This window comes from Dermochelys coriacea, chromosome 3 (assembly GCF_009764565.3).
Source record: "Dermochelys coriacea isolate rDerCor1 chromosome 3, rDerCor1.pri.v4, whole genome shotgun sequence".
Taxonomy (NCBI): Eukaryota; Metazoa; Chordata; order Testudines; family Dermochelyidae; genus Dermochelys; species Dermochelys coriacea.
In genome coordinates, this window is record NC_050070.1 from 153,812,777 (window position 1) to 153,827,155 (window position 14,379).

General features: G+C 42.2%; 1 protein-coding gene across 6 annotated transcripts in view; it reads left to right on the forward strand.

Annotated features, from left to right (window-relative positions):
- The first annotated feature begins 3,043 nt into the window (after positions 1 to 3,043).
- The window catches only part of DAAM2 (dishevelled associated activator of morphogenesis 2), a 244,007-nt gene continuing 232,671 nt past the window's right edge, over positions 3,044 to 14,379 (forward strand). For 3 of the 6 annotated variants that reach the window (XM_043511617.1, XM_043511615.1, XM_043511618.1), the window contains exon 1: positions 3,070 to 3,332. The gene's annotated coding sequence lies outside the window, so the exon portion shown is untranslated. Of the gene's footprint in view, positions 3,333 to 14,379 lie in introns of all 6 variants that reach the window. The other 3 variants (XM_038395793.2, XM_038395798.2, XM_043511616.1) reach the window with 3 other exon arrangements.

The window sequence follows — 14,379 nt, forward strand, 5'->3', positions numbered from 1 at the left end:
AACAGGCTACATAAAAAGCATTAGCAAAGTCAGTACAAACTAAAATTTCATACACACAATGACATGTTTATGCTGCTCTAAAATTTCATACAGACAATGATGTGTTTATGCTGCTCTGTATACTATACACTGAAATGTAAGTACGATATTTATATTCCAATTGAAATTTATTTTATAATTATATGTAACAATGAGAAAGTAAGCAATTTTTCAGTAATAGTGGCATGGCATAGCTGTGCTGTGACACTTTTGTAATTTTATGTCTAATTTTGTAAAAAGGTAGTTTTTAAGTGAGGTGAAACATGGGGGTATGCAAGACAAATCAGACTCCTGAAAGGGGTACAGTAGTCTGAAAAGGTTGAGAGCCACTGCTTTAGCTCTAATCAATAAAGTGTTGGGGAGAAAAGCTGTCTGGCCGAAAGCATTTTCTTTTTGCTGGAACTGCAGGATTCACAGAATCTTGTTGAAACAGGTGGTAGAAGTCCCTTTCTGAGTGCCTAGCACTTGTCTTCTGGATTTTCTCTCAAGGCCTTTGGTTGTGAGGGTAACATTTCAGTGTATTCGGCTAATTCACATTATGAAATTATGAGAAAGGGCTTGATCCAAAACACACTGAAGTTAATTAAGTGATACTTATTGGCTTTGGCTCAGGCCCAAAATTTAATGGCGGTAGCATAGCTGAGAGATAATAAGAAATTATGAAATATATCCGCACATAGGATCAGTCTGTAAATTTGCACCTTCAGCAACTTGCACTGGCAAAAACCTAGCTTTGTGCCTGCAAACAGCACTTGCACATCCAAAACTAGTAGTAAGACATCCACCTCTTGGATTTGCCTGAGCAAATGCTGTTTACACATAAAGATTTGCAGGGATGTTCATACAAATAACTGTGCATGGAAAAATAACAGGCACTAATTTGTGTGCTCTTTGAACAACGTTCTGTATACACGTAAAGTACATTGGGATCCTTTGAGATGAAAAGCACTATAAGAAGTAAGTATGGTATTTACACCCCTTCTGACACAGCACCCTTACCTCTTATATATTTTACCTCGTCTACCTGTGCTTTTATACTGTGTCCATAACTATATCTGGGGCATGAGGTAGATTAGTCTATAACTCATTGTAATATTTCTTTCTCAGTTAATAATCTCTGCATTGTTGCTCCTGAATTTACTGGCTATCCATTTATTTTAAGAAGCGAACACCCCTACTTTACTGGTCATAGGGAAGTTTAGACTTGAAATTAGATGAAGGTTTCTAACCATCAGAGGAGTGAAGTTTTGGAATAGCCTTCCAAGGGAAGCAGTGGGGGCAAAAGACCTATCGGGCTTTAAGATTAAACTCGATAAGTTTATGGAGGAGATGGTATGATGGGATAACATGATTTTGGCAATTAATTGATCTTTAAATATTCACGGTAAATAGGCTCAATGGCCTGTGATGGGATGTTAGATGGGGTGGGATCTGAGTTACTACAGACAACTCTTTCTTGGATATCTGGCTGGTGAATCTTGCCCATATGCTCAGGGTTTAGCTGATCGCCATATTTGGGGTCGGGAAGGAATTTTCCTCCAGGGCAGATTAGAAGAGGCCCTGGAGGTTTTTTGTCTTCTTCTGTAGCATGGGGCACTTGCTGGAGGATTCTCTGCTTCTTGAAGTCTTTAAACCACGACTTGAGGACTTCAATAGCTCAGACATAGGTGAGAGATTTTTCGCAGGAGTGGGTGGGTGAGATTCTGTGGCCTGCGTTGTGCAGGAGGTCAGACTAGATGATCATAATGGTCCCTTCTGACCTTAATATCTATGAATCTATTAATTTAGTGGAATATCCTCTCTTTCCCCGCCACTCCCCCTGGCACACTCACAACCACCTCCCTCTCTGTGAATGCCGCAAGGACAGGCTTTGTCCTGGGATTCTGAGTGCTTCCGATTTTGTTCTAGTCTGAAATGGGGAAGGAAAACCTGCTTCATGGTTTGTTGATGCTTCTTATCCCACATGGAACTAGGAAGCACATAGGGAGTTTGAAAATTTTGAACCTCTCAGTAGGTATGGGAGCTCATTTCAGTTCTGGAGTCTTACACAGGCACACTTAGTGGGTTTGGACAAACTTGGACCTCAGTTTCCTCATCTGAACAACAGGGCTAATGATACTTCCTGACCTCACAGCATGGATCTGAGGATTAATTAGTTAATGTCTGTATAGTGCTTTAAGGTTCTGGGGCCAAATTCATCCTTGTTGTAATTCCATTTACCTCAATAGGATTACATCAGGAGTAAATTTAGCTCTTCAAGTCTAATTGTATATTGATGCTACTTCTTAAGAGCGGATTGGTTCTAATTCTTTTGCTTCTTTATATAGCCTCAGAAGTATACACCCTGCACAGCAGGTAAATTGTGCCACACTGTGCAATATGTGAGCTGTGCTGAAGAAATACCAGGTCCCTGCTTCAAAAAGAGAGCCATGACTAGGTAGAATACAATACAGAGCAAACACAGAGTGAGGGATTGCCACTTGCACTAGAATGTTCCTTGGGATGGGGGGGTTCAGCAGTATTCTGAAGGAAGACAAAGAGTGAGCTGGGCATATGTTCATGAGGAGGCTTTTCCAGACATAAGGGGCAGACAGTTGGAAGGGGTTGTGGGAAAGGCAAAAGGAACAGACTGGGAGAAGCTTGGGAAGGACTGATTCATTCATCCCTAGCTGAAGTCCTGTCACAGGCGTGAAGCAGCAGAGGGATAGTCCAGTGGCAGAGGGCGTGGTATGCTAAAGACGCCCTCTTTGCCAAACGCAATAGACCCAATATGAACAGCATCTGTGGATTGCACACTGCAACTGAGGCACCCTCAGAAAAACCACTATTGCAAATGGGGCCCGGTATGGAAGATTTTTGCCTCCTGGACCTGGATGTATTTACAGAAGGCAGAAAGGAGCAAGAGTTTTCTTTTGCCAGATTCTGAAACAGTTGCCTTCATTGTCTGCCTCCTTCTGTTCCACCCCCCCACCTCGCATCTATACCCCTCCCAGACTCCCACCCTCCCCTTTGGGAGGTTTTCCATCTAAGTGTGAAAACTAGAAATCCCAAAGAACTGCAATCTAAACTCTACCTAGGGAAACTTTAAACCATTCATGCCATAAATATCTCTTAGAGGCAGCCTGACGTCAGAGGCTTTGGAGCGGGAGGCTGGTCTGAAAGTGAAAACAGCAGCAGTTCCAATCCGAGTACAGTACTGTGCAGGGAGCTACAGGAGAAGGACAAGCACTGCTCTGTGTGGATTATAGGACTGCAGAAAGGGGGGAACTGCGCAGAGACATGGGGACTACAATGTAAGTGCGGCTGCTGCAGCACCTCTTCTAATTTCTTTATGAAAAAAGCTCAGGCAAGCTCTGCTTTCCTTTCTTTTCTAAAACAATCTGGAAACAGTTTGAGAGCTCGGATGATTCAGGTTTGGCTGTTTGTTTCTCTTAAGTGTACACACAGGGGCTGACAGAGCTTTCACGCTGCGTGTGTGTGTGAGAGATTTTTGGAAAGCTACCAAATGAATAGGGGATTGAAATGTTTTGGTAGCAGGACAGTTAAACCCCAAATAAACCCCAGGCAAGATACAACTTTCTTCAACTTTTTCACATAGTATAATTTATTTTTAACCCTTTCATTAAGCAGTGAAAAGAAAAGGAGTACTTGTGGCACCTTAGAGACTAACAAATTTATTTGAGCATAAGCTTTCGTGAGCTACAGCTCACTTCATCGGATGCATTAGTTCACGAAAGCTTATGCTCAAATAAATTTGTTAGTCTCTAAGGTGCCACAAGTACTCCTTTTCTTTTTGCGAATACAGACTAACACGGCTGCTACTCTGAAACCTGGAATTAAGTAGTGAGAGATTCCTCTTTCAGTGTCAGAAGCAAAGCAGTTTCCGGGCTCCGTGACAGTGAATGGAGTAGTTCTGTCCAATCCTGTTTGTCAGGCTTCTCAGGGGAGCAGATACTTAAATGCTTATTAGGTAATACTTATTAAGTCCTGAATACCAAGCACCTCAGTGCTGTATAACCTTGTGCCATTGGCTCTCTGGGGGAGCTTGGTAATTATAGAGAAGGAAGGAACTGAGAACTCTCAAGTCAGAAAACTAACTGTACCCTTTTCTGGGGCATCCCTGAGGAAGGCAGCTACTGCAGCAAGGAAAGACTCACAGTAGAAAGGAGGGGAGCAGGTGTGTCCCCAGGGATAACAGATTAAGGGATTGACAGCATAGACCAGCATTCTGATCCCAATGAAAACAGGTTTTTTTCTACTTTTATATCCCAAAGGATTCTCAAGCAATTTGTGAAGCCCTTTCCGTTAAAAAAAAGGCATATTCACTATAGGACAAAGATTTTATGTACTTATTTTTTATGAAAATTGAATAACACGCTGTACTCAATGTTAGTGCAATGAAATTAGCCACCTCTGTACATACACAGATTCACTTGCACAATTCTCCATCTGCAGCATGAATTGCTGTTCTGAACAGACTTGGAGGTTGCTGACTCCAGACTGAGTTGTTCAATGTGATCTCCTCTGCTTAGATTCTGTTTTCTTTCTAACCAGAGCTTTGAAGTGAATAAAGATTTAGATTTCCTTGCCTGGACAGACAGGAGAGTTTGGTACATGTTTGATGACACTGACCTCATTAACATGAGATTTGAAAAAGACAAACTCCTTTACAACTGACGGGGAGTTTGATCAGTGCAGGTGTTGTAAGAAAAGGCAATGCTGTTTAATGAGTTGGGATGAGCAGCAGAATTGGTGTGATTTGTACTATGTCAGTGATGTCAGAAATTGGCTTCAACAAACAAGCAACCACAAAAAAGGCTGTTTCAAGTCAGTGCTAACTGGGCTGCTGTTTCTGTAATGCAATAAGTCTACAAATACGTTTCTTCTTGTGAGTGGGTAGCGGGGGGATAGAATTGGATGAGGAGAATCGAAATAAAATATCTTTTGGCTCTTTTAAGCTAAATCAGGTACATCCAAGTTTCTGTACGTAAAGTAGCTGCAGGAATCTCCCTCTGTGCTTGAATGGGTGGTGTAATGCCTACACCAGCTAATGAAATGGGGCACTGTTTCAACGGACAGATGTTCAAGGGCTAATCCAACAGAGCTATGCCATGCCATGCAATACAAGCTTGCCTGAGCTGAAGGAAATTAAATTAAATTAAATTAAATTAAATTAAATTAAAAAGAACATGATTGTGCGTGTGCTGAGGGCCAAATCCTGCTGTCATTTACCCTGGTGTAAATCTGGAGTTAAATCAAGTGACTTCTAAGGTATTAGCTCTGGGTTTATGCTGGCGTAGCACAGCAGCATTCAACCTTCCCTATTTATTTTTCACTGGGTTTTATTTCCAGTAACTAGGCAGCTGCTTTTCCAAGAAGCATTTCTTCACAACAGCCTAATTGCACTGGCTGGCTGGCAACATGAAGAAAAACCAGTTAAAAAGGGTTTTACAAGTTGTTAGGAGCTGAAAATGTTTTCTCCAGTAAATGCTCACACAATTAACGAGGGTAACAATGACTAGACAGACAATTTCAGGTGCCTCAGCAGTGACTCAGGCTGGCATTGAAGCACTTCTGTACCATACTGGGCTGCTGGAGCTGGAGCTGGCAGGGGATAGAGGAGAGAACTTCACATTCAGGAGCTACTGAGGAAGAGCTGATCATGTCTCTCTTCTTTCCATACACCCCCACCTGAGCAGCTGGCCAGTGAACAACTCTCCCTGTAGAGGTTTGAAAGCTTGGAAGAGGCTAGAGGGAAAAGAGATCTTCCCTAACGGTCCCCAGGGAGGCAGTGCTACATGTCCATCTGCTGGGGGGAAATGGGAAGGGGAGCCACTGACATGATAGGAGACAAGTATGGTGCCCCAGAATGAGTGGGTGAGCTTTATATAAATGTGATCCCCAATATGGATCAGATTACTTAAACAGAGAGAGCCTGCACTTGGTTGCTTCATTGATAGGCATTAACTGTAAAATGGAGAGAGAATTTTGGAAGGCCGTAGAAAGCAAATGCTGTATTAAAAGGACAGTGTTGGTTTCTTTGTTGGGTTCTGGCTTCAGGGTGCAGCGGGACAATTTCTCAATAAAATCTTCATGCCAATCATTGTGTGACCCTGAAGTTTTAAAATATCTTCATTGTGTGTTGTAAATCCAATCACGTGATCTTAAAAGCTGAGTAAGCAGTTTAACCTTTTGACATCTTGTTTCTCTGTAATGTTTTGCTTGCTGATGCTATACCTGCAGTTTACTTTTCCAGCAAGACTGGGCCTGTTGTCAAGGAACACTGACTATAAACTTTCTAATCCAATCTTTTTCTTCAGGCAGAGAGTGAGATCCTGCTAGAGTTGAGCAGTCTCATGTAGTCATCCTCCAGATGGAGCATTTCTGTTTCTGATCCTTCTCCCACAGCAATTGGAAGATTCCCATGGGCTTTTGTGGAATCTGAAGAACATATCAAGCCATTTTAGGGCAGCCACATGTCCTAATTGTTGAGAAATGGGAGGACCCCATTTCCTAACACTAAGGGTAAAGATGTGTGGGAGATTTGGCTCTCAGCTCTTTAATTAATGCGAATTTTCAAACTCAGGCCAGTCCTATGGAGATCTGACCCACAAAGGCAAAAGCAGCATATTCCTAAACCAAACAAAAACTGACTGCTCTATTTTTAATCAAATGAAACATATGTTTGTTTTCATGTTTTTTTATCCAATTAGAAATGGACAGAGGTATCTCTTTAACCTTTTTCCTCTCTCGACTCTCCTTCCCCAAAATGTGGCTCCTTTGATGTGCTGCCATTCCAGTAGGTTGGTCATGGTAATACGCATTGTAATAACATGTATTGGATCTGATTCCTTTTTCATATACATCAGTTTTATACCACTGTGACTCTGTTGACTTCAATAGAATCACTCCTGATTTACACTTGTGTAAGTGATATCAGGATCAGGGTCGTTAACCTCTAAGTGCTGTATGGACATTAACTGTGTCTCAAAATGCTCCTGAAAGCTCAGTAAGTTAATATGATTGGGCCAGAACATTAGCTGATGTAAACTGGCATAGCAGGAATCGAGTTCCAATTTACACCAGCTGAGTATCTGGCCCATTGTCTCCAGTTGAAAAAATGGGTGAACTGAGGCACAGACCTGCTCACCTTTACACCCAGTGAAAATCTTTAGTTACCCCAGAGACTTCAATGAACTTACTTCACATTTCTATTGTAAAGTTCAAATAGCAGCAGAATTTGGCCCAGAGAAACTGAGGACCAAATTTTGGGTGTCTCTATTTTTGGGCCCCAGTTTAAGACACTTAGGCACACAAACTGCGACACCCAAAACTGCAAGCTCCTTTTGTACATGCTGGCTTAAGTGACAATGCCAAACCTACAAAGTGAGTTTGATTCTTCTTTCACCAGTTTTAGACTGGTGTAACCCCATTGAAGTCAATGGAATTACTCCTGATTTACAGCAATGTAAGTAATAGAAGAATTGAGTCCAGTGAGTCAGTGTCAAAGTTTAGAGAAATCTCGAGAGTTTTTGGATGTCAGTCCTCCTCTCACATATTGATCTCTTGAATGGTCATGTAATAGCTTCTCAAAATGGTTTTTCTGGTAGAATTTGTAACTCCCACGTAGTGTTTGCTTTGTCGTCCATGTTAGAGTCCCTCTAATATGCAAAGTGTCTGTCACCTTGGTATCTAATCACTGAGGTCCTGGCACGTCTGGTGATCTCTGCTGTGTCAGGTATTGCCTTCTGATCTCATAAGTTTTGGAGTGTTGGAGGGAGGTGGGGCAGTGCATCTGACCCAGAGAAATCCAGAAGTTTGTGGGATTTGAATAGAGAAGCTACTCAGAGCCTTACAGAGAGAAAGCGAGACTTGAGACCCCTTTGATGGGTTGCAATCAAAGGTAGGGGTTTCCCTGGAGTCACAGAAAGGGGAATGGAGAGACTTGTTTAAGGTAGGAAGAGAGAATCAGGCCTGGGGTCAGAGGAACTTATGGAAATTGGAGCTGGGGGTCAGGTAAGGAACAATGGATATGACTTGACTGGAAGGAGTAGAGAGGGAGAAAGAGAGGTAACCTCAAGAGGCTGGGAAAAGCTTTAGATAAACTTTCCAGGGCCCCCACCACACATTGCCACCAAAACAGAATGAACTCCTTCCCTAAATAGCAAAAGCTTGCTTACTTTCTGGCCTCAAAGCAATAATCTCTAAAGTCGACATTTCTTGTCACAAGCTTTGAAGTTCACATTTGTTTTTGTTCAAGAAGAATTTTTCTCTTAACTGTGTCCCAAGATGACTCAAATGCTAGCGACGCATGGTCCTGCCCAGTTCAGCTTTTATTTGAACTGAGTGTCAAGCCGAGCTTTGAGCCCCAGAAACTCTTGTCAATTCTCTGTCCTTGGTGGATTTTTTAAAAAGTTGACTGTCAACAAAGGAGTGTTTTTAGCGTGTGTTTCTGTTAATTTATGACAGCTAACAAACCTAGATTTTTTTCGTTGTTTGTTTGAAGGGGGAGAAAAAAGCTTTTAACTGTTTGATGACTGAATTTATGAGCTATGAAGTCCTGACAGGTTAAAATTTACACAGAGACTTGTGGGAAAATGTCCAGCCTCTTTGAGTCAAGCTACACTGATACCATTTAATTTTTAAGACCTGGACTGAAGATGTGTTTCCAGGAAGCCTGGAAGAAAAGACCTAGCTTTTGGCAAATACAGCAAAGCAAGCTGGTTGTTCATCGTCATTGTATGGGTATCAGTGTCCCCAAAATGAACCATTAGAGCAGACAAAGAAATGCTAGAAGAAATAAGTCATTTTCACTATCTAGGGATTGAGCTGTGCCATATCTGTGACACCCTGCTAGATGTCAAGCAACAAATATCAAAAGCAACAAACTACTTTAATAAACTTGTCAAGAATAGAAAAAGGAGCATGATGGGTACTGACACAAAAATACAACTTTTTTTAACACTGCCATCATATCTGTTCTCTTGTATGAAGCAGAGTCACAAAGTCTACAACATAAATTGATAAGCAGATCAACTCACTCCAAAATAAATGCCTGTGGAAGATCTTGAAAGTCCATTGGAAAGGGTTTCTTGCAACATTAGAAATTCTAAGTAGAACAAACCAATCTAAAACATCAAATATGGTGAGAATATGACGATGGACATATTTAGGACACACTTTAAGGATGCCACCAACACAACTTCCACAGTGAGTGATAATTTGGACACGACCTGGAAAGAGAAAAAGAGGGCAACTTAGAAAAACGGTATGCAGAACAATACGGAAAGAAGCCAAATCTATCAACATGACACTCAGAAGCTTGAGCAGACCAACTTGACTGAAATAAATGGCAGAAACTTATGGCTTCCCTATACACCTGAGGTTGAGGGAGGATAAAGAAAGAAGATATAGTTTAGAGAACTATATTTTTCAAGTTACTTTAAGTAGGGAGTAGCGAGGTGTGTTTTAGTTGCCAAAGTTATGAACAACTGAAATAGGAGATTATAATGGAAACTTCCTGGCAGTACTGTTCTTAGCCTATCAGCTGGCAGATACACATTATGACTAACTATGGCATAGATTCACCAAAATCACACTGTCCCCCCAAGAAAACAAATCATTCCCCCATCTAGCTCACTGGGATTCCATGTTCATCACTTTCAATGCGTGTTACCTTCCATTCTTCTTCCCCTACTGATTTTTGATCTTTCCTCTCTGCTCCCCCTAGACAGATTCTTGTCTACACTAGGAAACTGGTCCATTGTTGACAATGATTGTCAGTAATGGATCTGCCCCAATTGGCTGAGATTGGTTTATTTGCTAGAGTAAACAGGACAAAACAATTGTTGACACCTCCATAGAGAGGGTGATTTAAGAGTTAGTTCCGCTGATGAACATTCTTAGCAACAGGCAGTATGTTAGTGCAAATGGGGTCTTGATTTCTCACTGACTCACTGCTGGCCATGTTGTCTGGATGCCTAGGATATGAGTCCCCTGCTTTAATCCACCTCAGCAGAATCCTGACCCCCTCCATGCAGGAGACTCCTTTGTTGTCTGCACATGAGATTAAAGAAAGCAACGTCTTAATCAAACATAAGGAGACTTTAGTCCTTTGCTACTTTCAAAGCCATGTATACAGCGGGAGCCAATTAAACTGTGATGCCAGCAGCTGAATGCATGGTGAGACAGTCAGTTGTGGTTCTTGCCTATTTTCTGATCTGTCAGCCTTCTTTGACACTATTATACAGGGCGGAAGTTATAACAACATCAGGGCCCTGCCAGTACAGACTGTTCTCCAGCTGTGTCCTACTGAGATATGAACATGTCCTCATTGCTTCTTTCCATATTTTTACTGCCCTGCGGGTCAGATGTCCCGATGAGTGAATCCCTGTGGCTCTGGTGCAGAGGTCCTGAACTATGTTGCTGGTGACAGAAGTTCAAAGCTTGACCTTAACCTTTCATCATCAGCAGGAGTCAGGCAGCTAGCCTATGTGAGTGTAGCAGAGTCTCTAGCACTCAGCATTGTTAAGCTTTGGGGAGAAGAGCAGATGTACTTTCTGAGTAGGTGAAATTTTTCTCAGGGAACCCATGAATAATTTTCCAGCTGGGCCTGGGCCTATCTAGAATAGCTTTATGTACTTTCTGAGGGACACGTGTTCAGGTCTAAATGTCCAGCTGCTCTGCATGACACATTTTTTTGCTTTAAACGGAGGCAAAATTTTATAAGGAACAATTTTCACTTCACCATCTCCTGTATTAATCACAAAGACAATGTTAATACTCACACCCAATGGGCCATCTCCAGAGGCCCTTACTTTGATTTTACTCAGCCCTTATTCAGACCAAGCTTCTACTTGTCTGAGAAAGAACGAAATGAAAACTGGTATTATGAAATGTTATCGCTTCCACATAACATCCTTGCACCTTTCATAAAATGCACATGTGGAGAGTGTAGCACCTTGAGACTCGGAGCTAAGTTCTCAATCATTGGGCTCCATTTTTGCAGGTGCAAATGGCAGCAAAATAATTTTTGCTATATTTCAGGTCTTGGATTTGCAAGAACAATCAAGGACTTAGACAACTAAGTGACATTTGCTGCACCTGAAATTATTTTCATGTACAAAAATGGAGGCTCACACAAAACTGGGCTGAAATATGGTCTCTAATGTCTATCCAGAATGTTATGGAGCAGGGACATGATAGTCCAGCTCAGTACAATACACTGATTCAAAAAAGAGATGGTTAATCCATGCCTGTCAATTGTACCGGGGTAAGACTGTAAATGTTGTATCCTTGCCTGCTTCACCTGACAGCAGGAAGTTAGCTTGCCCCCTCTCCCTGTGGCTAGCCCCAGGTACTGATGGTACATTAATCAAAGGGAAAGTATTCTAAGTCACTGCAGACTGCATTGGACACAAAGTCCAAGTGATTAGAGAGCTCCCAACAGGCCACAGTGACATGTGTGACCAAGGCAAATCAAAATAGAAACAGGTTGTGAAAAATCCTGTGTATCTCCTTTTGTTTTTCTTTCTTTTCACTCTTGGATGTTGCCCTGAGGTTTGACCTAACTGGCCTATTGAGAAGTATGTCCCTGAGCTCTGATAAAACAAAACCAGGAATAGTTGTTTCTGGGCACCTCAATACCAGGGCCAAGGGTTTTAGGAGGACTTCCAGATTCCTATGGTGCAATTGGCCAATAGAATTCAGCTACTATTGACTGGCTCATCAAGGGGCATTGGGACTTTCTTTTCCACTTGGATCAGATAATGTACATTTTAGACAAAAAAATAAAAATAAACCTAAATCACAAACAAACTAGAATGGGTTTGGAAACTTAGAACCAGGTCCTGTGAGGTGCTGTATCTCCTGAGGGAGGGTGAGTGCTCTCAACTTCCACTGAAGTCATGTTATCCTGAATCTTGACTTCGCTTCTGCTGAATGATCAGTGCAAAATCTACATTGCTATTAACTGCTGGTGTCCTTTAGTTAATAATGGACACTTCCATGAGGATTGAGTTCAGTGCTCCCAAACTGGTTCTATTTCTTGTTAACAGATCAGCTCACACACCATGAATGTGGAAGCCATGTTTTCCAACTTTTATATTTAAACTGAATGACCCAAAGGACCACAAGCCTGGCTGAGTTTCTACATTTGTTGTACATAGTCTAGCACAATTTGTACCACCCACTTCCAGCTTCAGGGTTCATAAGAAGCAACTCACAGCTCTGTAGTGCCTAGAAAAGTTTTTTAAACCCACTGAATGTCATACAGATGCAATGCTAGATTGAGCTGGTAGTTCTGGGTCTTCAGGTAGGTAAGCACAACACTGCTTCTGAACAGCATCCCTGGGAACTTCAGGATAACAGAGAATGGAGTACTGGTTCTAGTCATCAGTATCAGGACTTGAGGAGTTTGTTCCACAGTCTGTGTGCATGTTCCTTAAAAGAGAGGACTCGCTTTTAAATATTCATAACACAAGCATGCATTAGTCATTGCATTATTTTAGTTTCTGCATATCTGTTACTCCCAGTGATCTTTTGGCAGACTTTCCCCCATCCTCAGAGGTACACTCTCACCTCTCCTTAGTTTGGGTCATTTTCATTATGCCTATGCCAGAAGTTGTCATTGTCGTGCTTGAGTTTTGTGAGTGTAGGTGATGGCACCAGGGAGAAAAAGCAGCAGCTCAGGAGATGCTGAGATACTGAATTACTAGAGGAAAATTTTCAGGAGAGGGTTCTCCATAACCCTGTTGGAGCACTGCTTTCACTTCCCTTACTACATAGCCTTCACCTTCCCAACCACAGCCACTTGTTCTGCCCATCCCTTCCTATCCAGCAGCTGATGGTGCTGCCCTTGTAGTGTGGGACTGGCCATCCAACCCAAGCCTAAGCAGAGCTCTGCCACACTGAACTGCTGGGCCAGAACGGGCCTTTAAATTTCAAACTCATCATAAATGTTTGATATCTGTGGGGAGATTTCCCTATAGGCCCATTTCTTCTCTATTGTACAGTCTGTTCTGCATGACAACAGGTTATCAACATCTTATGATTCTGGCTCTCTTGAACTGTACCAGTGAGCTGCAGAAGGTGTCCTGTGGGCAGACTGTGTCACAGGTCTAAAAGCAGACTCTTTGCCTGCATTTGCCTGGCTGGCTATGCTGAAACAAGCAACATCAATCATGGCGTATGCAACTGGACAAAACAATTGTAAACTCCAATATGGAAACTAATGAGCTGCAGGTGAGGGCTAGGCTGCTGCTGTAGCCAACAACTCCCAGTTGCTTGCTTATTAAATTCTATAAGATAAGCAACGTGGTCAGTACTTGGATGGGAGACCTGTGATTAAAAACTCAGCATGAAGCAGAAAGTGGTGTTGATGATTTAGATGTCTACAAACATCTAAACTCTGAACCCTTTCCTGACAATTTCAAGTAAGAGACTGAAATCTGCAGGAGAGGATGGTAGGAGGCATATTTAGAATTGGACTATCATGTCCTATGGTGTTTTTAAGTTCTAGTTGATGTCAGTGCGGACTGGATTGGGCCCCTAAGGTTTAATTTTCAGACACATAGAGCACCCATACCTCCAATTCACTTCAAATGGAGTTGTGGGGGGCACAGAGATTCAGTCACTTGCCTAAAGTCACAGAGATAGTCAAGATCAGAGCCAGAATGAGAATGCAGCACGTCTTGGTTCCCATTGAATAAGCAATTACACATGAAAAACTGATATAACCTCCGGAGCCGTGCAAGAATCTTGTTTAACAGCAATTCTTGAAGTAGGGTATTAGATTTTATTTTTTTAAATTGCTATATTTTTCATAACAATAGCAGCTACCATCATCTGTGCAGCAGGACTGGCTATCAGCTGAGTAGGAACCTTTTCCCGTTAATAAGAGCTCTCCTCCCATCATACTGGCCATTTAATAAACACCAGGAAACTGTCTGAAAGTCCTAAGCAGTGGTTCAGCAGAGACCCAGCTGATCACTGAGTGTGGCTGTGAGGCTCTGCAGTACATCACACATTTAAAATGCACTGCTTCTTGGTTGACTATGTTAGGGAAGTTATCTTGCATGGCTTTTTGTATATGCATTGGACGGGGAGAGTATGCAGAAAGCCCTGTCCCCTAATGGCAGCCATACTTTTGGCTAGGGCTGTGTGGAACACTGAATGGCCCTAGAGGTGGCATGTCAGGGGGAGCCACAGTCCCCTCACTCCCTGCACATTAGCAAGTGTTGGCAGGAGAATGCTGGGAGGCCCTGGCCAGACCTTTTTAAAGATGTAGCAATTCCCACTGCTCTCATTACTATCCTTCTGCAACCAGGAGGCTCTATGCCT